Raw genomic sequence first — 27,515 nt, forward strand, 5'->3', positions numbered from 1 at the left:
AAACTAAAGTCCCCAAAAATTAATGAAGTAATAAAGAAGTGGGCAACTGAGCTTAACAGAACTTTTTCAAGGAAGAAGTCCATATGGCCAAAAAACACATGAAAAAATGCTCACCATGCCTGGCCATAAAGTAAATTAAATCAAAACCACACTAAGATTCTACCTCACTGCTGTTAGAATAGCTAGCATCAAGAATTCCACCAACAAGAAATGTTGGCAAGGATGTGGGGAAAAGGAACCCACATACACTGCTGTTAGGAATGTAAGCTAGTACAACCACTTTGGAAAACAATATGGAGGCTTCTTAAAAAATTAAACATAGATCTGTCATATGATCCAGCAATACCACTCCTAAGGATATACCCAAAGGAATGCGACTCAAGTAATTACAAAGGCACCTGCACACCCATGTTTATTGCAGTACTATTTACAATAACCAAGCTATGGAAACAGCCAAGATGTCCCACTACCAACGAATGAATTAAGAAAATGTGGTATTTATACACAATAGAATTTTACTCAGCCACAAAGAGGAATGAAATTTTGTCATTTGCAAGTGAATGGATGGAACTAGAGAACATCATATTAAGCAAAGTTAGCCAGGCTCAGAAGGCAAAAAATCGCTGTTCTCCCCTGTTTGCAGACTATAGACCTAAAACAAATGCAGTAATATTATTAGATATAGGTCCCACACTAAGGGGAGAATGTGCACCAGAGGAGTATGAAAAGGAAAAGAAAACTAAAACTTGAATGTAGTTGATGTGCTCATTGTAGAGGAGTGGATAAAGTAATATTAAACTGGCAGAGGCCACTATGGGAAGGGAACTAAGAAGTAGTGAAGAAGTCTGGTAGACATGAACCCACATGTGTTGCAATACACAAGTGCATGGAAGCAATGGTGGGAATCTCTCCATATAGCTATCTTTATCTCAAACTAGCAAAAATGCTGTGTCTTTTTTCTTATGTCCTATGTTTTCTCCAACAAAATCAGAGAAGTAGAGAGCGAACAGGTTCTGCCCAGAAACAGGGGTGGTGGGTTGAGGGGGTAGAAAGTGGGGGAAAGTGGCCCAACCAATGTATACACATGTAAGTAAACGTAAAAATGATAAAATAAGAGAAATTAAAAAGAAAACAGAAAATCACAGACAAATGGGATTTTGTCAAGGAAGCTTTTGCAAAGCAGAAGAAATAGTCAACATTAAGGGGCAACATACAGAACAGGAAAAAGATTTTCAAATTATTCATCTGATCTAGAACTAGTATCCAAAATATATAAGGAGAACTGTGATATGACTCAAATGATAAAACACTTGTCTAGAAAATGCAAGGCTCTGAGTTTAATCCCCAGTACTGCCAAAGGAATAGAAGGAGGAGGAGGAACAGGAGATAAATGAGTAAAAAGAAGTATATTAAACTATGTTCAACATCACCAATCATCTGGGAAGTGAAAATTATATGCACAATGAGATATTATCTCTCCCTATTTAGAATAAATATTGTCAAAAAGAGGAAAAAATAACAAATGCTGGTGAGGCTGTGAAGAAAGGGAACAGTAGGGATGTTAATTAGTACAGTCATTACTGAAAACACTAAAGACTTATCTCAAAAGCTGAAATTAGAACCACAGAATCCAGCAATCCCATGAAAGTGGGATTATCCAAAGGATAACAGCAAACCCATGTTCATTGCAGCACAATTTACGGTAGCCAAGATAGGAAATCACACAAAATGTTCCAATCCACAGATGGTTGACTTTTTAAAATGTGGTATACATACAAAAAGGAATATTACTCATTCATAAGAAAGGATGAAATCCTGTCATTTGAGACTGTGTGGATGGAAATAGACCACATTATTTCAAGTGAAATAATCCCCACAATGAATGTCACTTACTCTATATTCTCACTAATTTGTAGAATCTAAAAAAAGCTGGTCACATCAAACTAGATGTTAGTAAAGCTCAGAAACATAGGGGATTGGAGGTAAAGGATGAATAATAGGTACCAAAATAAAGTTGGAATGGAAATAGTTCTAATGTTCTACAGCACAGTGTAGAACACTAACTATACTGACACACATCAATAACAACATTTGAGGAAATAAAAATACTACTATAATTTTTGATCTTCACATATGATGTGCATGTATCAAATTGTAATTCTTTACCCCTAATTACAAATAATGTGCATTAATTGCAAAATAAAATTAAAAAATAGTATTCATAATGGCATTGTTCCTAATTGTGAAAAAATAGAAATATCTTAAATATCCTTCAGCAAGAGAACAAATAAGTATATTTTAATATTGTCATACTTTTGAGTGCTATCAACAATAATATAAGCCACATATAAGAAACATTAATTGAGAAGACCTTGTCCTTCTTCTATTGTTGAGTGTTTATTGCACCTCTCTAAACTATGTGCTTTACTTACTTTCTCCAGTGTTTAATTCCAAATTTCTTATAGATTAACAATCCAATTCCTAACTTTATGAGTGAATATATTTGTTTTTCCTTAAGTCCTTTCACTTTTTAGCCAAACAAATTTTGATCCAGACAGGTTCCTATTATATGGCAGATGTCATGTTAATTTCCTTCATTTTTTTAATCTATTGCTTTCCAAGGTTACTAATACGTAGGTTTGAAAAATAAGATATTCCACTGCTCCAAAGAAAATAAGCTATAGTATTGTAAATATTAATATACTTGTGTCTTTTCTTTTTATTTGACTTTCGTAATACACATTATTTCTTAATGACATGAAGTCTTCTATTAAGTGTTTGGGAATGGTGTTAACAAAACTTTTGCAAGCATAAGTATGCTTTCACTTCCTGTACTTTATTCTATCTTCACCACACATTCTTCTACTGCTCACTTTTCTTCACGTCCTGGGCTGTCTAATGGAAATCTGTAATAGGTCTATAGATTTGTTCACACAGTATTTATATTTATTGTGAAATAATGTCAGTTTTATTTCAATCACAAATGAAGGAGTCTTTATTTTAATGAAAATCAAGCACTGTAAAATCATTATGATTCTTTCTAGTAATGCTATGGAAGAGTTTTAACAAGTTGGGATAGAAATGAAAACATATAAGACCCTACATGGTCAGAGGAGTCTTTTGTTTGTTGATGTTTTTCTATTAAAGCTGCTTTCACATCCATCACAGGCTGGAAATAAAGCTCTTGTAAATCACTGTTAACGACAGGGAATAAGATTAAGGAAGAGTGCTTATCATTCACATTCCTCATGTAAGCAACTGCAGGAGACCTATAAAGAACATAAGCATGTGTTTGCACTGAGGTGCTCCCATGTATTTCAGAGGAGGCATTATTATCTTTTCCTTTGTGCTTATTCCCATAATGGCTATTTCTTATTTTTGATTGAATCGATGTCTCAAGTATTGCAAAGAGCTTAACATTTGTCTTCTTTTCCAGATCTTCAAAACCCCATGCCCTTTCTATCTCATTATATGGCCTACCAACTGTTTCCTTCAATGATCTCTCATATTTCCCAACACAGTTATGAGCTTGCAGGATGCTGTTTGAAAAGGATAGAGGGGAGAACCTAGAACAGTTCATACTTCCCCTAAGTATATTAACTGGAGAGCTCTTTCAGTCAGGTGATGTACAGAGGCACTCAACCACTGCTCCCCTGACCCTAACTATTCAAGTGAAAGCTAAGCTCAGTTCCTATTATAAGAGACACATAAAGCTGCCATTGTCACAAATTCAGTCAGTAATGGAGAATGTGCTAATTAAGATAATATGCTTGTTGGGAAGTGAGGTTACTACACAGCAAAATTTAACAGAACTGAAATGCACTTTTCCCCCTTCCATCCCTACCAATTAATGCAGCAACTCAAGAACCAGTTATTTATATTCAGCTTTGCAAATCACCTTGGTATAAGAGTCATCCAATTGCCAAAATATCTACTAGGAAGAAAAAAAGTCATACATATATATTATAAATATATAGAGGGAATTTATGGGAATGTAAAATTAAACTTCTCCAAAAGAAGGAATGCTCTTGAAGTCACTGAACTCTGAAAGGAAAATCAAGAGGAATCAGCTGACGTTTAAATCACTAATCATCTTCAGTTTTGCTCAGTAATTGGATTAGTTTCAATGAAAATATTCAGGATGTCCACGGAGAATGTGATAATTTTGTGTCTTTAATGGATTCACTATTGGATTCAAGTTTGCCCAAACCATATACAAGCCAATACACAGGATGCATACTGAAATCACTTGATGAGCTTAAAAAAATACTACTCCTTGGGATCCATCACATACAGATTCAAGATATAATTGTTCCATGGGTAGCCTTTGAATTAGTTCTTGTACATTTTCCCAGGTTGATTTTCATGTGCACTGGAGGCTAAGAACCACTGCACTACATGTTTCAATTTCTTTGTAGTTCATTCTTTGTAACAGGTCTTTTTCGGGTGTTAAAACACACTTAGTATACGTAGCCTTAAGGCTGAAGGAACTTAAAGATGAGGGGACTTTAAATAACATTAAAGGCAGAGGTACTGCATCAATGCTCATCTTACTAAAACTTCTAGTTTCAGATATTTTGAGCAGAGTATGAAGGAGTCATCTTCACTTCCTGTATCTTCAATTTAGCTCAGGGCATGTACACCCAATGAAATAGGAAGTTCTTATCTGATGTGGGAAATTCACTGTTTTCAGCCACTCTCCAGGATCAGGCTTGTGACTTGGTAAGCCCTACAACAAACTATAATAAAAAAGAAATCAAGTTGATAATAGGAAACATGTTTAATCTGGTATATGATTCTCAGCTATAGAGTCACTACCTTCAAATGAGGTGAGTCACAAATAATTTGTATCAGGAAAAACATAGGTGAGTTCTTGTTACAGAGGAGAGAATAAACACCCATCGTTTTTAGTTTCCTTTCAAATCCTCACATAAAAGAGATTAAAGTTAACTTCTGAGCGAAATATTATATAAGGATAAATAATGTTGAAGAAAAAAATATAGAAACATGAAACAGATGGGTAGTGGTAACAAATTTAGACGACCAGAGAAAGCTGAAACTTAAGATAGCCTGAGAGAAAGACAAAGAACCACCTGCTTTGCATTGGATTATCCTAGAAATGTGCTAGAATTTGCTGAATTATAGACAGGTTAGAAGAGCTGAGAATAAGAGTACGGTTTTAACATCTGTTTATAAAATTGATGGGCACTTTTATCTTCAACCAAATGATTCAGACTGGCACCAGCCCTTTTCCTGGTTTAGAAAAAGACCGAAGGTGTTTTGTCTAGTAATAGCCAAATATAAAGTCCTCGAACTAGCAGAAGACAAGGCATAGCTAAGAAAAATTTCATTTCTAAAGCACAGGGTTGGAAGATTGAACACATGCTTAAGTAAAAAAACAGGCGTATCACACTTAGGAGCACATTCTCTTCAGTTAAAATCTCAGCTTTGCATCTAACAAGCTCTATTACTTTCAATAAGGTAGTTTTCATTGTGCTTCAATTTCTTACCTGAAAACTAGATATAATCATAATGCATAGACGTAAAGACTGAAAGATTGAGTAGGTAACTATATTTAAAGCACATATTCCAGTGCTTAGCAAGCAAGTGGTACTACACATGTGTTAATTATTATCATCATTCCCCAATTTGAGTCCGCAGATAATGACAAAGAAATTTATGATCTACAGCCTAAAGATCATATATTCTATGGGGGAGGGAGAAGACTAAAAGAGTTATTTGTGTGCATGTGAGTATGTATTGGGTATTCACATATATATGCACACATATACATGTGCACATAAATGTATGTATTAACATACTTACACAGATAGTTCCTGAGTTTGGATCCCTGGATGAAATCCCCACACCAGATCAATCTGGAGTAAATCACAAAGACACTGATCTCACTAACTCATGAAGCTTCCATTCAGCTTTGTAGAATTTTCTCTCTTAGTTATATGCAATAGCCAAATATCAATAGATATTTGAAGGAATTTTCTATGAGGAATATAGAAAATAAAACACATTTCTAAAAGAAATTTGGAAGAAGTGGAAAAATGTACGGAGAGTAAAGTGCAAAATGATCTATATTTAATTTCTGCAGAGAGAAAAGAGAACACATTGCTCATGTGGAAGAACACATAGTTATGAAATGTAATATTTAGAGATCAAAGGCTGTCATTGGAAATTAAAAAATATACTATAAGAAATTAAAATTCAATAAAAAGTGCCAAATAAAGTTGTGAAAATCCCCTTGTAAATAAAAATAAAAATAGATTGAAAGTTGGAATAAATATATAGGAAATTGCCAAAGAATTTGTTCAAGAATATTGTCTAGACAATAAATTGCACTAACTTTTATATACAAAATGTTTAACATGGATTCCACACAATGGATGAAAAAGTAATCTGTACTAAGAGACATCATCATGATTTCAGAGTTGAGGAATTTGAAAAGACACAGTTTCCAGTGAAATAAATTATTTAGTTAAATAAACAATTATGATAATGGAGACCTGCTCATAAAGCAACACTTTGGTCAATGAAGGACTACATATTCAGTGATGGTCACATAGAATTTACCACCTAGCAGCATTGTAGCCATCTTAATGTACGTGGATACTCTCCCGCATTCAGGAAGTGATGAAATCACTGATGAATTTCTCATAATGTATATCCGTCACGAAGTGATGCACAGCTGTACTATCTTTTTGAAATGTATTAATTCTCTGATTTGTTCCAGTTTCACTGCCCTAACTTTCTATCATTACTAAAGAAACAAAAATACCCTTACAAACACAAATGCACACACACACGGTTTTAATTACTGAAGCAATATAATTAGCTTTGCTATATTTTACAAAAATTTATTTTAATAAAGAATTATGACAATTTTCAATCTTCTTATCTTCCATGTCAAGGTTTGAATCAGCATGTCTAGTTCTGTGAAAAATTCTGTTACAATCTATATTGGAGCCTATTTACTAAATATAATAACTTTAGGAGAGTTAGCATTTTTAAATATTCTAAGTTCCTATTCATGAACATGGTATATTTATTTATCTTCATGCTTTGCTCTATTTGCACAAAACACTTAATATCTTTTTATATTGTTTTGTAGTACATTATATTTTGTTACTGGTAAATTTTCAAAAGAAAGCTTCATTTTTTAATCTTTGCACAATTCTCTGACATACAAAAAGATTGTAAGAATTATTCAAGGAATTATTTTTTCTTAACCTATTGAGAGAAATTTGCTAATATGATGTCCATATTCATAAATGCTTTTGTTACGTACCTTCTATGAACAGGACATTATCCTACATATCCATATAGCCATCAAATTCAGGAACTTAACATAACTAAATTACAACTACAGTTTCGGGCATTATACGTAAGATCATAATATTTCTATTATAGCATATGATAATAGTATCATGGAAGTGGATATGTATTTTTGTAAATGGACCAAAGCAATTTAAGCTTTTATGATATATTATGCTGTCATATGTTCCCTTTGGGAAATTCAGAAAGAGGGCCAAAAAAAATTCTTTCTGAAGACAGTGATGGTTCCATGCCCTTAGTAAAGAGCGGTGATATTTCTCCATGGTTACTTCACACCTGCTGCTTAGACATCAACCTTGATTTCTATTTACATTCTGCTATTATGTGTCTTCTGGTGGCTTTGTGTATATTGTCATATTAGGTAAAATAACATATAAAAGCAAAACTATGATATGGGTATTTTTCTTTTAAAACTGTGAATACCAGAGGAAGGAAATTGTAGTATGAAGTTCTAACACCACAAATATGACTTTGGGCAAGAGTCATTGTGCTTTTGTTCCATATGTATTAATTAAGCAATAAGTATATGTTAACATTAACAAGGAAGAAAATAAAATAGATATGGTAGTAGAATAATTGTTCTCAGTGACTTCTGGTATCAATATTCTTTAAGTATGACTTAGTGATTCTTCCTCTAGAGTAAGTAGGATGCATTTCTATGCTTTATTGATTCTGGGACTGCCCATGGGACTTGCTTTGCATATCAGTGGTTTTAATTTAAGAAGATGCTGAAATTATGCCTGATTTGCATTGCTCTATTGTGCTTCTATGACGTGTTATAAGAGGAATATACCTACAGAAGCTGTTGGTCCAATAAGAACATGGGGTCATGTAGTGATAATCTGAAACAAAACATCATAAGGTACCAATACTAACTGATCCCAATACAGATGAATAGAAAAACATCTTATCTGCAGAACTATCAAAATTGCTGTTAATTAAATTTTGTCTTTTAAAACTATCAATTCACCTATACTATCCTATTAATCAACTCATGCCATAGGTTACCAAAAGCAAGAGTTCACTCATAGTTCAGATCCATCTGGGATTTATAAATTAACAAACAAGAAGCAAATTTTTACTAACATTATAATTCCCTCAAATCTCATCTGTTGACAGAAGTGTATCATAGGAACAAGGCAATGTCAATGGGATAGAGAAATGTGCCCCACTCAATCAGGGTAGTATCATATGCATTCAAATAAAAGGAAATAAATACAGGGGATGAGTAAAAAATGGCAGACAATAGTCCAACATTAATACATCTAAATGTGTTTGGAAATATTTGCTTCCCTGTAAGAAATGGCACCTATTACACAATTATACAATGGTACTGTGTAATTATGTTAATTCAGGTCAAAAGTTCAGTAGCTCTTGGGTAAAGCAAAAACCTGGTGGCAGGACTTTACTTTATATTCTGTGATCATGTCAATATTATCCAGAATGTCCCTGCATTAAAGTTTTATTCTTATACATATCATGAGGTATGGGAATTATGTGTTCAAAGCCATTAGAAGACACAGGAGAATAAACTGTAGATACTATTCAAGAACTACTCAAAATTAGCATCCTAAGGGAGGAAAGAAGTTGATGAACCTGTCCACTCTATATCCAGACAGCTCGCATATCATTAAACAATGTTCATAGAGAGTAGTGTGCATCTTAACATTCTTTAAAATCTGTTTTAATGAAGCTGATAGCAGAGAAACAGATTAAAATAGTTATATTCGTCATAGTGGAAGAAAATATTTTGAAGCGGTTTCATCAATCTCCAGATATCCATTTTATTTCATTTAAAATGAAGTGAGTTATGCAGTATTTTCCAAATTTAACTGAAAACATGCATAAGTAGCTAATACCAATGATTTATCATACAGAGATATAGTTTAAATTTACATTACATTTTCATGACAGAAATGAATATGTGATACATAAATCTTCTTGTTTGAATCTTCTTTTGATGAGTAATAAAATTAAAGTCATTCTATCAGATGTACAAATTGCTCAGTGATGACTTTTCTGGATGTGTAATACAAATACTATCACTAAATAAATTGTCATTTTTAAATTATAGGGCATGTCATAATGATTTGCAAACTTTTCCCTCTAATATTACCTGCCATTGAAATACATATGGATATATATAACCTAACTTTATATATATGCATACCCAGATGCATTTTTATATACACATTTATATTTATTTATACATACACGTTTATATTTATATACATTTACATACAAATGTATACATGCATTTATTTATATATGCATTTATACACGCATATGTACAAATATACGTATATTTGTATATACATACATATATACATATATAGTTGTGTGTGTACATATATATATATATATAGTTTAGCTTTCTGATATTGAAACTGCAGGTCAATATAAATAAATTTAAAAGGTAAAAAAATAAGCATGGCTACACATGGATATGGGGACTATACTGCTCTCTTGTGTTATTGAAACACTATTTTTGTTACATTGTTCAAACATTATTGGCATAAAGTTTCCTTTAATAACATTATATTTAAATACTAGGTGTTATTTTCACTACTGAAAATTATTATCCTGATAATCAGCATTGATATCATATATTAAAGAAAATTATCTTTAACTCAACACATTAGTTTTAAAAATTAATTACAAAAAACTATCAGAATCACAAGGTGAAATATATATCTCCTTATACTTTCTAATTCAATTTGCCTTCTTTCAAACAATTCTTAAGGTTTTACATTATATCTTTATGTTTCATTTGTAAGTGCTACTTGGAATTTTGTTTATTAGTTGATATATGTCTTAAAATATGATTTTAGCATTTAACAACTAAATATGCCTATAAAATCATATGTAAAATATTAGTTAATTTATTAAAGGCTCTTTAGATGTTAAGTTGAAACACACATATTATCTGGTCATTAGTTTTGTTCTCTTTCAGAAAAAAATGTTTTTTCTTGGACTGTGGCAAAGCGCCTGCCTGGCAAGCTTAAGGCCCTGAATTCAAACCCCAGTACCACCAAAAAGTGCTTTTTAGCAAAAGTTTCAACAATTATGTTTTGCCTTGATATCTTAACAATAAATATATAGCAATTAATTTTCAAATAAGGATTCAGATTCTCCCATTTAGAATATGTCTTTGAGAAATAGATAGTACAAGAGGAAATGATCCAATATGGGAAGAAATCACCCTACATCCTAAGGCTACTGCCTTGTACTTGCAACTTCAAATTTTCTTGACCAAAACTTTATTTCTGCCATTTTTGCAATATCCATTCCAGTTTCACATGCATGCAGCCTGGCATTGAATGGTCTCAAGACATTGCATAGTTCTCATTTCCCACCCACCTCCCAAATGTAATTTGGAAGAACAGAATTATCACCCTATATGGTAGCCCTTAGTCATATTAAGCATACATATGTCTCCCTATTTTTCCACAATAAAAACACCTGAGATACGTCTTTTGAAAGACTTCTAAACCCTTATGGGGGAAGAAAAGAGTTTTCTGGAAAATTAACCACATCAATACCATTTGTTTACAATGGTTCTCCCTCTTTCCCAGTTCTCTAAGCAGTTATTAATTTCTTTTGCCTAGGATTATATCATCAAGAAAATTATTTGAACATAAATTTTTATTTCATGATCTGATACAGTCAGACAATCCAGTCTAAGAGAGCCAGTATCCAGTAATAAAAACATATGGATTCCCCTTCTTCTTGTTCATTACTTTTTGTTCATCTGCTTTGTTCTTTTATTTTAAGAAAATGAAAATATAAAATGAACTTCACTTGTAAAAATTTGAAAATATCATTCTAACAGTTACCAGCAGGTAACATTTTTTTCCTTCTCACACAAAACATAAAAAACAAAAATGTTTTTCTTCTGTGTGCTAAAAGAAGTTTGTTTTATTTTCTCATCTATTGTAATCCAACTTTCCAGATTTCCAATATATATGGTAGACCTATGGAATTTGAAGATATATGGTTCCAAGGAGGCCACAATTGTGCTGAAACTATGAATGCTCAGGATGCCTAGAGCTCAGTATTGTACTTCAGAAGCTTGATTCATATCCCCCTAACACTGCCCAACTTCTGTTAAAGACATGACATCTTTCAACAAATCCAAAATGTTCATTTTTTCACTTAAATTACATAAATTGAATTTTCCTTGCTTTTTTGGTACTATTTGCTTTTAGGGAGGTATATTTTCCCAAAATTAAAGGCAGGGAAACATTCAGCAGATCACACAGTAATTTATACATAACTGACAATAATGAAGGATTGACTGAGAGCTTCTCTGCACCAACTGAGCAGTGTTATATCCATGCACGGAAGAAAATAAAATTTTTTGTTTTTAAAATTTCCTTTGCTTTTTTCTTATTATAATCATTTTTTGACCACGCTTGGTCAAAACCATGTATGGTGGGGAGAGGGAGGGAGTGGGAGGAAAGGGAGGGGGCAGGGGGGATAAAGGGGGGAGAAATGACCCAAACATTGTACGCACATCTGAATAAACAAACAAAAGAAAGTATTAAAAATCTTCAAATAAAGTAGGTTTACTGTATTCTGATTTGTCACTATAAATAGGAAGTGAAGACATAATATACTAATGAGATTACAAAATCACCCCAACATATCTCCTCCAGTAATTTATATTGAAAGCAGGACATAGCCTTGGCTTTTGTAATAGTTTTCAATTTTTAATCAATAGGATATTCAAAATTTATACAATCAATATTTATTCAATACTCAGTTCATACTAAGTATAGCTATAACTGCTGAAGATTACTACTCATAAGTTAAGATCTCAAATTTTCTAGTCAGAGACAAGCAATAAAAACAGTGAGCAAAGATGATAAAATAATTCAAATGATAAATTACTGTTAAGGAGAAAAATTAAAGAAAAGAAAGTAGATGGGAAGTTGTTAGGAAGCTGTTGATATGGTGTGCAAAGGAGGGTAAGGAAAAGGTAGTTTGGTTAATGATTACTTCACTAAGGAGACATTTAAGTGAAAAGCCAGAAAACATAAGGCATCTGGCTATGCAAATAGCTTGGGGTAGAATACTCCAGAAGCAAGGGAAAGAACTCACAGGAAAAATGTTGTGTTCCATAAGGATGCCTTAGGTGGTACAGGAGTAGAAAGTGCATGAGTGAAGACAGACTGGGCAAGTTTTTCATCATGTGAGGAGTGTAGACCCATAACACATTAAGAAGTAAATAAACAAGCATAACAATACGGAATGATCATAAAAAAGGACTGTTTTGGGGGGAAACCAATGGGTGAGAGAAGGGGAAAGATGAGAGTAATAAATGGGTGAATATTATAGAAGCACCAAAAGTTGTAAAAAGAAGGGGGAAAGAGAGAACATTGTTAAGAATGAGTGATATAAATGAGGTGAATCAGATCAAAGTACGCTATATGCATGTTGTAACTTTTGCAATGAAACCCCTTTATACAACTAGTTTATGTAGATAAACATTAAAAAAAAAATAAAACAAAGACAGTAAAGTTTGACCTCGAGGGTGGCAGGCAGTCCTAAGCATGTATGCAGCCAGAGATTGTAACAAGGACTTCAGACTCAGTACTCTAGATCTGACTTTTATTTCATTAGACTGATAATTTGGATGAAAATATACTAAAAAGGGGACTATACTGGGAACAGGTGGACCATTTAGTAGGCCACTGCAATAATCTCAGTAAGAAAATAAATGTACCTATGTCAAAGAATTACAATATATAGAGAGAGTTAGGATTACAAATAAAATTAGAAGTATTTTGAGAGAATTTGCTGAAAATTTGGAATTATACTGTGAGAAAAGAAGTCAGGGATAACATCAGTTTTTATCCTGAGAAATTTAAAAGGAACACTCAGAAATTTTTGGAAATACTTCAGATTTGAGGGCATTAAATTAGGAACAAACTATCTTATCAGCATAATTTTGGAAATGCTATATTTTAGATTTCTATTAGTTATCCAAGGAAACATCAGGTAAATAATTACATATGCATATAAGCAATAACTAAAATATTTAGGAAAAAACATTATTGTTTTCAACTATTAATGCGTTGTATTTATCCGATAAATGTTTAAAAATGCATAAATTTCATTTATCACTACTTGTGGAAGAAACAAGAATCAAACTGAGATGTTATTCTCATGCTGTCCCTTATCTAAGACTATCTTGAATCCAAGCCTTCACACTTAGTTCATAACTTTCACACACATAATTTCTTCAGACTTATAATTTTAAAAATAGTTGCATTGTATTTTTAGATAGAAAAATTATTTTATTAGCCTTGATAAATTCTAATCAATTAAAAACTTTGTTTCAAAAATATGTAAAGACTACCTAAATTAAATCTTGATTTTTTTCCAGCAAAAACAGTTTAAAAGATTGACTATTTTTTTTTGTTGCTGTATTGGATGTTTCAAAAATATAAATGTTAATAATGTAGTTGGATTGAGGTAATGTAAGAAAAATTCTCCATGTGTGTAAGTGAAATGGTAAAATTCTTGGAAGACTTTCACAAAAACATTTATAAAAATGTTGTAGTCTCATAGTAATGCAAGGAATCCAAGAGAAATTGAGTGAAAACAATATAATATCCTTTTGAGTTTACTCACATTTTATTGAAATTTAATGTTGGCATACAGAATGCATTTTTTGAACCAAATCTGCAGTTGCAACTAGCCTCAACTAATAGCTATAAGTCAAGAAAGTCTACTAACAATAGAGACTGGAAATTTTATATAACCCATCTTCTTTAGTACTAAACTTAAGTATGAATTGCTTGATTTCAAAAAAAATATCAAAATACACCTTAAGTAGCCAATATTCAGAAAGTAGGGGTTTTAAGTTACAGAAGTAAATATTCAGTGAGAAATATGTAGGGCGACTAAGTATAACTACTTGTGCAAATAAGCAAAGGTCCAATGTGAATTCTTGGATGGCTACAGAGCAACTATGTGATTCAAGAATGCCAAAAAAAGACCTACTTACTCATCCTTGTTTGGTCTATAGTAGGACTTGTAGAAAATCCAACACAGAAAACAAGAAAGAGTCTAGAAATCTATAGAGATTGTTGACACAGATGTATCACTTTGAACAAATTGGTCAGCAACTGTAAGGAATAGAAGAATTCCAAAATATCACTAGACCTGACTCCCAAAACAAAGTAGAGACAAACTGCCTAAAAAGAAAAAAATTGAAAAGCCTTAAGAAAAACATACAATGAAACCAGCATAACCTCTGTGTCCTTCGCACATATATATACATATATATCTACACATATTACTCATATCCATACACACAGTAAAAAACAGTATACTTAAAAATTGGGGGCTTGCATTTCTGCATAAGACATTTAATACCCATGACATGTAGTTATTTGTGGTGAAAACATAATCTCTAAATCTCAGTGCAGTTAAGATTAAATAAGACAATTCTTGTCAAATGTTATTTTGAATTGCACATTTTATTCAGGTGCTCCTAAACTGGCAGAGTCAAGTAACTAGTCATGAATCAGGGGACCACCCAATATTTGCCGCACAGTAAGATCTGCTCAATACTCTCTTGAACGGCCATAGTCTACTGTCTTTCTACTCACAAATAGAAAATTGTCAGCTGAACATCTCTGCACACTACCAACACATATGTATTCAGAGTTGAAGAATTCACAACTGCCAGTATTCTCAATTAACAAACTATCACCTTGAAAAGGTCATTCCTGTACTATTTCTCACAAGGTTTGGAGTATCAGTGATTAAATTTTTGAAACCTGGCCACAACAGATGACAAATTCTGATTGCAAAGCCTGTCACATAACCCTTGATGGAAAAAAAATTGTATTTTTTCTGTGCTTCCTCACCCTGCCTTGTAGGTTATACCTTGCCCACATTCCAATTTTTCCAATTAGAAATTAAAGTGTCTGACATCTAATTATACCCCAGAGTGTTTATTAGCATAATATTTATATGTGTTTTAATTTTCACAGAACTGACAGATAGTAGATTGGAGTGAAATAATTATTCCAAATAATGCTAACCCAAGGATTTCCTATCCCCACAGAGAGGACTGTGCCAATTAATAAGAAAATTTCATTATAGGAGAAAATGATGATGCTTCCGGTGCCAAATGTAGGCCAATGTAGGCAGCATGCATCCCTAGGGTGTGAAGAATCTGGGTAATTGCTTCATGAATCTTGCTTTGTGATTGTCATAGAGTAAGTTGCTTACATTAGGGTAGAAGCAGAGAATTACCCTACGAACCACAATGTATCCATTTAATGGTGTTAGAGAATGGAGAAGACTAGGACATTACCCCTGAAATAGATATTTATGTGGAGGTAAAAAAACACTAGTACTAATCAGTGTTTCAATCCAAATTTCAGGATACTTTCTTGGTAAACTTGCTAAGAATGAATTTACACTGACCAGTGTTCTAAACAACAATCAAACTGGGTGGTTTATTTGGTCATCATTTACTCCATGTCCTAAACCCATAACTGCTAACTCTTGGAACTACAGAAGAAATGTCTGAAAAAAGTCATTGTTATTATATTTATTTTAAAACTGTCAATATTGCAAGTTTTCATCAAAATGGGAAATTAAAACCTATCCTTGAACACTGGCTGAGGTTGTACAAATGACCAGTGACTATAGATTAAAAGAGGTCTAACTTTTTAACTGAAGTTTATATCATGCTAAACCTAAGACAATACTCATATCCCAATCTAGATTCTCTTTACCAAAGAGAAGACATAATAGATGAAAGAATGATGCCATACATAAGTATTATCTATTTGCTAAGGACTCAGACAACAGGCTCTTAAATTAAAGTACCTACCCAGTCTGACCACTTGGATGTCTTATTGGCATCCCAGCCTCAATGTGCTCATAACTGAACTTCTAATATGCTCAACAAATTTCTGTTCAGTTCCTCCTACGTTGTTCTCCAGTTCAGTTAACAGGCTTTCGACTTCCCATTTCATAGGTAAAAACATTAAAGCAACACTTGACTTCAATTTTTATTTTATATTCCATATAATACTCAACAGTGAATCCCATCTTTTCTGTGGTAAAAAAAATAGTGAAATATAATCTCTTCTCACCACTTCTACAATTATTACACTTTTCTGAGTCACCATCACCTGTCCCATGATTTATTTCCTTTCTACTGGTCTCCTTCCTTGACCTTTTCCAGCCTATTCTGAAAGCAGAAATGATGCATTAAAATATGTCATTACTCATCTCTAAATTTTTCCAAGTCTTCCATTTTACAGAGGGGATACAGCAGTCTTTTAATATACTCAAAACAAAGAAGTGGCAAGGCACTGTATGGTATGTCTTTAATCCTAGCAATGTGGGAAGTATAGATAGGAAGATCACTGTCAGAGGCCAGCCTGGAGAAAAACAAAAGACCCTATCAGAAAAATAAATAAAAGGTAAACAGAAAAAAGGGTGGGAGGCATGGCTCAAGAGACAGAGTGCTTCCCTAGCAAATGCAAAACCCTGAGTTTAACTTCACTATCCCCCCAAAAAAGCAATACTTAAGAAGTTATGGTAGTTAAATTTATCTGTCAAATTGGGCCATGGCTACCCAGATGTTTGTTTAAATATTACTCTGGGTGATTCTATGGGGGTATATTTATGTAAATTTAATATTTAAATCAATAGACTGAGCAAAGACGATTTCTATTCCTCATATGTATGATCCTCATCTATTTAACTGAATGAAACACTGAACAGAGGATATGAAGTTAATGGAGTATGGTTGATAGGCTTCATATACATATATAACTAAAATGATGAAATCTCTTGCAATTGATTTAAGTGGAACAGGGGGATTTAGGGGATGAGATGGTGGGGGTAATCTAACCAATATATAATGTAAGGTTATTCAGAATTATTTCAATGAATCCCCCCTTTACAGCAAATATCTCCTAATAAAAAAGAAATCATTATAAATGGAGAAAAAGACAGGCTTCCTAAATAAGAGGGAAACTCTTGGGTTGGACTGAACTTTCAAATAGGGAAAACAATCCTTTTCTACTTTTTGAATTCAAGTTGCAACATTGGCTTTTCTTGTGCCTGCTGACATTGGGACTAGAACTAAACCATCAGTCAGCTCTCCAGAGTTTCCAGCTTGCCAACTGTAGATCTTTGAACTTATCAGCTTCAGTGATCATGTGAGTGAATTACTTATAATAAATCTTTTTAATCTCTCTCTCTCTGTTTTTGTCTCTGTCTGTCTCTCTTTTTCTGTCTCTCTGTGTGTGTGTCTCCCTCTCTTTAACTCTCTGCATATAGTGCTGCCATTAGGTATCCATGTGGGATTAGTTTTCCAGAACCTCCCACAGATCCAAAAATACACAGATATTCAGGTCCCTAATATAAAGTGAAATAGGATCACATATAACTTATACAATATCCTCTCATATACTTTTAATCATCTCTAGATAGCTTAAATGCCTGATGTTATATAGTTATTATACTGTATTGTTCTATGGAATAATGACAAGAGCAGTGTGCATGATTAATGCAAGCATAATAATTTAAAAAATATTTTTGGTTCATGGTTGGTTTAGTATGTGAATGCAGAACCATCAGACATGAATATGTATATATACTTATGTATATATATATATATATATATATATATATATATATATATACACATACATACATGTATCTGTTTCTTTGGAGAACCCTGGATAATGCAAGTACCAAATGTCCAGAAGGCTACTGGTCAGTCTGTTGTGACCTGACATCATCATATCTCCTTCTTTTTACCTTTGTGTTAGTCTTCAGATATTCCAGGCATGCTCTTTTCTGTGCATAGGACCTATTTCTCTAGAGAGAAACATTTTCCCTGCTTACTTGTCTAGATGGGAACTTCTGCAGATATATTCTCAGATGCTCTTTTATCTTTCATCCTATGTTTACTCAAATTCTTACTGAAGACTTCCTGGTAATCTTGTCAAAATTTTCAACACTCTTTACCCCACCTATACAAGCACATATTTTTTCCCCCTATTTTACTGTCATAACCTTTCTCCTTAGCACTGCCACACTTTTCCCTGCTATAGATTTTACATGTCTCACCTCACTAGAAAATAACGAGGTTACTCACGTTTTGTGGGTAGCCAGGAGGAGTGCAGTAATTGCCCAACAAACATCATTCTCCTGATTCCAGAGATAGTAAATATGTTTTCAGAGGAATAACTAATAAGCTGATAAGAATAATTAAAATAAATAGAAACAATAAAAGGAAGAAGGAAATTAATTAAGTTACAAAGACCATTTTAAACAAAACAAATTCAAAAGAATTCATATATTCAAAACAATGAAACGCTGCAGACTTTGGTATCTATCATCATTATCTTTTATCAAAAATTTATGCACTATTTTTAAAAGTATTATTTTCAATAGATGATGACCCCATCAAAATTTCTACACATAAAATCACATACATAATCAAGGATGACATTAGAGTTACTTATTGAGTTGATGCTTTATTTTGGCTACCAAATGCAGGAAATAAAAGTATATAATTTTTTCTTAGAATGACAATATTCGTTCTGTATTATTTCTCTCAAAATTTCTTGAGAACAATATTATGTATTTCATTCCTAAAACCAAAATGCTATAAAAATTCCTCACTTATTTGATATTCTATTTGCGTCAATGTTAATTTCTAATGTAAATATTGAAAATGCTAAGTTCTTTAAATTACAAGCTAATGTTATGAAAAACTACCTCTCTTAGCTAAATCATATGATTTAGTGGATTTTAAGAGAGTAGAAAATAGTCATACTTTTATTACACATATATGCGAACTGAATTATAAGTTGAAAGTTCATTGTTTCAGAAATATAATTTAAATTGGATTTAGGACATAGGTTTCTCTCCAAAAAATCATTACTAGGTTTCCATGGAAATAATTTTTTACATTAATATGAAATACAAATAGCTATTTATTCATACATCTGTCTAGAGTCAATGGAAAATTACCAGAATGGTTCAAGTATATTTGGGTTATTTGAAAAATGACAATTCTTTTATCTTTTGATTTAGAAAGGATACTAATATGATCTTCTATGATTATCAATTATTTGAAAAATAACTTCCTAAGAGCTAACATTCTTCTTATTTGGGGACAATGCAGCACAAGAAATCTCATTTGGCTGAGCCATTAAAATAAAACAAATTGTATACTAAGTGATAGGAAATACAAAAATGGCAGTTTTCAATGAGTGTGAGTAGGGTTACCTTGGTGATATACACAATAACTAGCCATTCATTAAATCTCCCAGTGTTTATCATAACTATTTAAATGCAACAGTTTAGTCTAAAGGTAGTACAAGACTAAACATAGTATCAAATAAAGCCATAATATTCTGATTTATTGTCTAATCACTGTGTCTAGCTAAAATTACAATTGTATGTCCCTTTGGCTTTTGGTGATTGTACAGTGTAACTCATTTTACAATAAAGATTTTCTCAGAAGCATCACAAATATTTCAATTTATTCACCATTCAAAGAATGCAGTTACATCGACTAAGCCATTTAAAATAAGGTCTATTTAAAGTAGTTGGATTGATTTTTATCAGCATCCTCTGGTACATTTGATATTCTTTGTTAATCACTTTTCAACAGCATGACAAGGTATCTGAGAAAACAACTTAATGTAGGAAAAATTTATTTTGGCTCATGGTTTCAAGGGGTTTCAGTTGGCAGTTGATTGGCTTCATTATTTTTAGGCCTGTGGCAAGGCATAAACATCATAGTGCAAGACCATGATGTAAGAAAGCTACTCACCTCATGGCAGTCAGGAATCAGAGAAAGAGCCAAGGACAAGGGGCCAGGGCCAAGATGTACCTTTCAAAGGCACAACTCCTGTGATGGTTAATCTTGATTGTCAACTAGACTAGATTGAGAGATGCCTAGGAGATCAGTAAGGCATACCTTTGTGTGTGTCTTTGGTAGCATTTCCCTAGACTATTAGATCATGAGGGCTCTGACCTAATGAATGGATTAGCCACTTGGTAAATTCATAATATGATAGCATTACTGGGAGGTGAAAAAGTAGCAGGTGGATCGTAGTTGGAGGAAGTATTTCATTGACAGCATGGCCTTGGAGCTAAAGGCCCTGGTCCCCTCCTGTATTTCCCTTCTCTGCTGCCTGAACACCATGTTGTAAATTCCTATAATCCACAATGCCCTCCCTCCCCACCATAATGGACTGATATCTCTGAAACTGTATGCTAAAATAAATCCTACCTTCCTTAAGTTATTTATGTCAGGTATTTGAGTCATGACCATGCAAAACTAACTAACACATTCCCAGTGATCTACTTTATCCATCTAGACCCCATCTCCTTACAGCCCATCAGTATGAACTCATCAGTGGGTTGACTCATCGATGAAGTTAATGCCTTCATAATTTATTCACCTATCAATAGCACCATCAACTGGAGCCAAGCCTTAACAAATGAGTCTTTCTGTGGGATAATTCATATTCAACCATAACAATATCCTACCTTAATTTACACCTTAATATACATTTTACCTTAATATACATTTTAAAAATGATTGATGTTTTCTTCCTGTTAAATGAACATGTTTCAGATTTTCAGCTTTGTGACTAGACAGTATAAGATATAAAAAAAAAAGTAAAAGGTTTTCAGAAGACTTTTACTTTTATTAAATATTTAAATCCACCATTGCACCTCGCCAGAGCAAACATTATTTTAAAGCTGTGACAGAAGTTGTTTTTTAGTCCCAAATACTTAGATCATTGTTTAGAAACAGATGTAGTTCTTTCTTTTTGATAGTTGTAAAACACTATTTTCTTCATTTCAAAACACTTTGCTTGTCTTCTTGCAATATTTAAGAGTAAGAGAACATCATTAGATGTTTACAGTCTTCTTCCACCCCAAAGCTCACGCACACATACTGACACACAAATGTTCCTGCGTTGCAAGTTCTGCTAAGACATGGTAGAGTTCCAATTAGGAGAAATTAAATCAAACTACCAAAAAAATAAAAAAGGATGGAGAAAAAATACGAAGGTTCATGATTTATCTGGTAATAAAAGATCATTTTCTGTTTGATTGGTATTTCTGACTGTTCTCACCATTCCAGACTTTCCCCCAACACCTACACATGGTCACACACATAGCCTTTTCTAGGATACTTCATGCTCAGACTATAACAAAATCCTACCTCAATTTGGACATACTTTTTAAATTATTAAAGTTTCCTTGTTACTAAAAAAGTGTTTCAGAATCATAGCTTTTTAGTATTTACCAAATCACTGTTCCTTTTCTTCTACCTGAAAGTGAAAAGACTGCTGGAAGGGTGGACTGGGAAAGGTATAATACATGGCCCATATGCTAATTTCTTGAACTGCTAGAATTTTCTAGCTACCGTTACTACATCTCTTCTTAAAAGTACACTATACCACTCTCCTAAAAGTAAAGTTAGACAGTACAGAGGGAAATGTAGGAAAAAGCAATTTGGAAAAGGTTTTGAATTTCTGGGACCTAGTGTATGGTCTCTCTTCTCGTTGTTCTGTATTCCCACACCACATGAGAAGCATACATGTTTTTTTCTCAAGAAACCTTGGGGAAGCATCAAGCAAGTACAATGTCTAGCTCTTTACTTAGGAAAAAGCAGTCCTTTGAATCAAAAGTGTGTAAAAATTTCCTTAGGGCATGATAGTTTCACAAAAGGTTAGGAATTAGTAACCATATGTCATCATAATCACTAGCAGTCTAGGTTGCAACAAAATCAAGACTGTTAATCAGTATTTAAAAACTAAATGTATTCTTTTAGTGGGTCAAGTAGATTTCTTAGCTTAACCAAAGGGGATTAGAAAAAGGAGACAGGCTCTCCTCCTAACAACTCACTTTTTCCTATATTGTTTCCTTCCAAAAAAATCATCATTGTGCTTTCTTTCTATAAAAACAATTCACTTAGAAGCTTCATCACTAAGTATCGATGTTATCATATTATACAGAGATTAAAACAAATTTTAGATGTTTAAACATTTTGGCCCAAATGACAGAGACAGCAGACTGTAGAGATGAGTTTCAAAACCATGTATATGTGTTTCTACAAATCAGACCCCTAAGAATGCTTTCATAGTGTTTTTGTTTTCAATGGTTTCATTCTAGGCCAGGTTAATGAATATTAATTTTTAATTTTTTTATGTGTGTGTATGATTAACAATTTAGAGAACCCCAAAAAGAAGCAGTATTTTTATTTCCTGTCTATTCTGATCTACCTCTAACTATTGCCGGAACTATGGCTGAGTTTCTTTCAGGTTATATTTAGGGATCACTAAAACTGATGTGAGTTTTACATTTAGTTAAAAGGAAATCTTGTTTAATTTACATTTGGCCTTCTAACACAGAAACCAAATTAAGATCAACCTGGAACATTAGCATTAAGAAAATAAAACTAAACTACCAATTTGAGTCAATAGTATGAATGCTTACTGGTATTAAGTCTTTGTCTTGACTGTAAGTAGCAAAGTTAATCAAATGAGTATTCTAATAGCATTTTCTACTTCAGGCAAAATTTTCCTTCTTATGTCTCACCATTTTTTTGGATATAAAGCATCTAAGGGATAAATACCAGTAGATCTAGCTGTCCGCGCAGTGGGATGTAATAAGGAAAATAAATAAAACAGAACAAAAACTTACCCAATGTTCTCATTTGAAAAGAATTTTAAAAATCACAGCTCTCAGAGGGAAATGATTGCAGAAAACTATTTATGTTTACAAAAACTTGAAATATCTGGGAAAGGCAGAAATCACTGTTTCTGTTCCTCTTATTTTATATCCTTATTGATCAAAAAATGCTGTAATTTTCATGGCACTGGAGGAAAAATAGGTAAGCAAGTAAGAGTGCAATGGTTCAGAATGGAGGTTTGGGAACAATTTTCTTAATCAATATCCTAACCCTCAAAGGAATATAAAGTAATATTTAAAACTGTGGTCACAGGAGATTCAGTAACATTGATTTCATCCTGTTTGAGCACATTTCCTAAATTAATATTATCACCGAATCTTATCCATACAATTATTTTTAAACCTTCCTTTGCATTGATTATGGATAAAATTCCCTCCAAATTTGATATTTTCCTTCATTTTTTTTAAAAGCCAGCTTGCTTTTCTGTATAGAAAGTTGTTCTGGTTATTATTAATTTTTAAATCTTCAGATCTAAGTTCAGGAAAAAGGAAATAATTAAAATAGTTGTCTCACAACAATTTTCAGGTAGGTACAACTGCTAAATTAAAAATTCAATCCTCATATTTTATTTGACTTCTAGTTGTCATTCTTATTTTTAAAACAATAGAAATAATGAATATCCTTTTTATTTTATTAGGGTGTTCTATCTATGATGTCCCAGGTATAAGGGTAACTTCTTTGTTTCCTTTCCATCTGGCCATTTTAAGGGCAGTTGTTCTTTTTCTTCTTAAAATCACTGACAAGTGTGGAGAACAATCTCAAGTTATAGAAAAATTAAAATAAGTTTTAGCTATGCATTCACCAAGCTTTCAAGTGAAAATAGCTACTGTCAATATTTTGTTCTTTTTCAATTATAATTACATCACCCAAATGTGTAAATTTTATTTTCTTTGGCTTTCTTTTTCTGAAATATGAGAAATAGTTTATAGTTTCATTTTCTCTTTTGTAAATGTCCAGAATAACCAGGATGATCATTTACTAGATCGGTAAAAGCTATGTTAATTTGTGGAATCAGAAGTTGCTTTACTTTCTCAAGCAGTAAGACCATCCCAGTGAAATAAAAAGAAGTAATGCAGAAAAGCAAGGGTTAAAATGGGTGAGTGCATATGGAAAGGCTTTTTGTGGCTTTCCTGGTTTTCATTTTGTGCAATCTGTTATGATTTATCTCCAGTGTGAGGAATGTATGAGCATTTCTTTTACCATTAGAAAACCTTCCTGGGTCGTCACACATTTTTATACTGTTCGTTCCTCAGAATAAATTCCCTCAAAGTGAGATGTGGAAGAGATAGTAAAATATGACAGGCATTCTCAAAAGAAAGGTAAAATACCATTCCAATGAAAGAAAAATGAATTGTGATTTTGAAATTTAGTAAAATAAGAACAGGGTTTAACTGTCCAAAAATGTGAATTTGAATACCAGCTGCAATACCTATGAACTATGCGACCTTGGTAATTTGTATAATCTCTCTTCTGAAAAATGGAGGATCAAAATAAATACTTTGAAGGATGTATTCTATTTAAAGAGATTAAATAGAATAACTCATGTAAATAACTCATTAACAATATGCTGTAAATGCATATCTTTATCATTCTCATTAACCTACTATGATTATTATATTATGGTCAATACAGATATTTTCTACTGTCTTACATTTGTAAGCCTATGTGTTATATGCACAACCTAACTTAGCCAGATTACTTTTCAATTCCTTAAGTAATATCAGGGAATATTGCAGAGACAGACCCTTCCAATGAAATTCATAATATTTAGTGTTGCCCCTAAAAATTTTATACTTTGAAATTCTCTTCTTCATGATAGTACACTGTGAGAGTATCTGTTAGTTACCAAATTACTTCTGAAAAAGTAATCTTAATAAATTCTTTTCAGTATAGTGATTTGCTTTACTATAGGTAATTTAATTTCAGGCTTTAGGATTTGTACTTAGAATTATAGCTACAACATCTGGGTCTTCAAACATGCATTTCCTTTTGACTTACTGACAATGCATGTAACTATGACCGATAGATTTCTGTCTTCACTGACCCAATTTCTTTTACACAGACATGGAGTGTTGCCAAATAGGACAAGTAGCTTTGCCCAGGAACACTTTGCCTCTTAGGAATGGACTGAAGACCCCTCCCCCCACTGGAGGACCATGGAAGCCATCTGTGAGCAGCTGGTAATGAATAATGAAGTCTACACTGTGAGACACGGAACATTGATTAGATTTTTCACTAGACTAGTCTGTCCATCCCAAATGATCTTCCTACCTTAATTTACTTTCTTCAATATGACCTAAATCAAGGTCTCAAAAATTGGACAAAAATAAAAAAATAAAAAGCTAAACTGAACCACTTTGAACTGAACATTGATACTATGCTCTGAAATATGATTTGGAGTCAAAACAAAACTATTGTTTTCTCTACCACAACATCTATTACATTTATAAGGTGCTTTTTTTATTTCTCCTCAGATGAAGCTAATCCTTAAATATATATAGTCTTGACAGTGTTAAACAATCATTGAATAATTGCTTATAATTTGTATTTTTTCATAATAATCTCTCAGAAGATATTTCTATTATTTTTGTTATAGTTTTTAATTTAAGAATTTAGCCAAACAATGGAAGGAGTTGAATGGAACAAAGTAAAGTGGTCACACAGTGGGGACACATTGAGAAATCCCTTGGAACACTGATTTAAATATTAATGACAAAAGACAGTACTGTAAAACAGGTACAGTGTGTGTCCGGGGAAACTTGTGGGATGGGGGAGGGTGAATGAAGAAGATTAAGGTGAGGGTATATGGTAGAAAGACTTCATATACTTATATGAAATAGAACAAAGAAACCTCTTGCAATTGCTTTCTGTGGGGTGAGTAGGGATATTGTAGAAGAGATGATGGGGGTGATCTAACCAATAATCTTATTTGGAATTGTCACAATGAATCCTCTTGTACAGTGAACATAACTGAATAAAAAAATTTTAAAAATTAAAAAAGAATAAAAAGAATTTGGCTAAAGAACATCAACTTAATTAAATTTTGAGATTCTCCAAAATTATATAAATAACAAAAACAAAGGCTTGCATATTGGCTGAAATCATAGAAAGCCTGTCTAGCAAGCAAGAGGTCCTGAGTTATACTAAAAAGGGAAGAAACTATAGTGAAAATGACCAAGTAACAAAGGTGGCTTTATGAAAAATATAATGCAAGAAATAATAAATTATTCTATGTATAAAAGTTTTATCAGCTAATAGCAACCACATCTATTCTTTGACTTCTCAAATTAAAATGTAATAGCACTCATTTATGAAATAATTATTCAAGAGTCTCACACAACAGGTGTTGGCGAGGATGCGGGGAAAAAGGAACCCTCTTACACTGTTGGTGGGAATGTAAACTAGTACAACCACTCTGGAAAAAAATTTGGAGGCTACTTAAAAAGCTAGACATCGATCTACCATTTGATCCAGCAATACCACTCATGGGGATATACCCAAAAGACTGTGACACAGGTTACTCCAGAGACACCTGCACACCCATGTTTATTGCGGCACTATTCACAATAGCCAAGTTATGGAAACAGCCAAGATGCCCCACCACCAACGAATGGATTAAGAAAATAAGGTATCTATACACAATGGAATTTTATGCAGCCATGAAGAAGAATGAAATGTTATCATTCGCTGGTAAATGGATGGAATTGGAGAACATCATTCTGAGTGAGGTTAGCCTGGCCCAAAAGATCAAAAATCATATGTTCTCCTTCATATGTGGACATTAGATCAAGGGCAAACACAACAAGGGGATTGGACTATGAGCACATGATAAAAGTGAGAGCACACAAGGGAGGGGTGAGGATAGGTAAGACACCTAAAAAATTAGATAGCATTTGTTGCCCTTAACGCAGAGAAACTAAAGCAGATACCTTAAAAGCAACTGAGGCCAATAGGAAAAGGGGACCAGGAACTAGAGAAAAGGTGAGATCAAAAAGAATTAACCTAGAAGGTAACACACTTGCACAGGAAATCAATGTGAGTCAATGCCCTGTATAGCTATCCTTATCTCAACCAGCAAAAACCCTTGTTCCTTCCTATTATTGCTTATACTCTCTCTACAACAAAATTAGAAATAAGGGCAAAATAGTTTCTGCTGGGTATTGAGGGGGTGGGGGGGAGAGGGAGGGGGCAGAGTGGGTGGTAAGGGAGGGGGTAGAGGCAGCGGGGAGAAATGACCCAAGCATTGTATGCACATATGAATAATAAAAGAAAAAAAAAGAGTCTTACAAACATTCAATTTTATTTATTTATTTAGCTGTTGTGGGGTTTGAACACAGGTCCTCATGATTGCTAGACAGGCAAGCTATCACTTGAGCCATGTCCCCAATCCTTT

This window comes from Castor canadensis, chromosome 1 (assembly GCF_047511655.1).
Source record: "Castor canadensis chromosome 1, mCasCan1.hap1v2, whole genome shotgun sequence".
Lineage (NCBI taxonomy): Eukaryota > Metazoa > Chordata > Mammalia > Rodentia > Castoridae > Castor > Castor canadensis.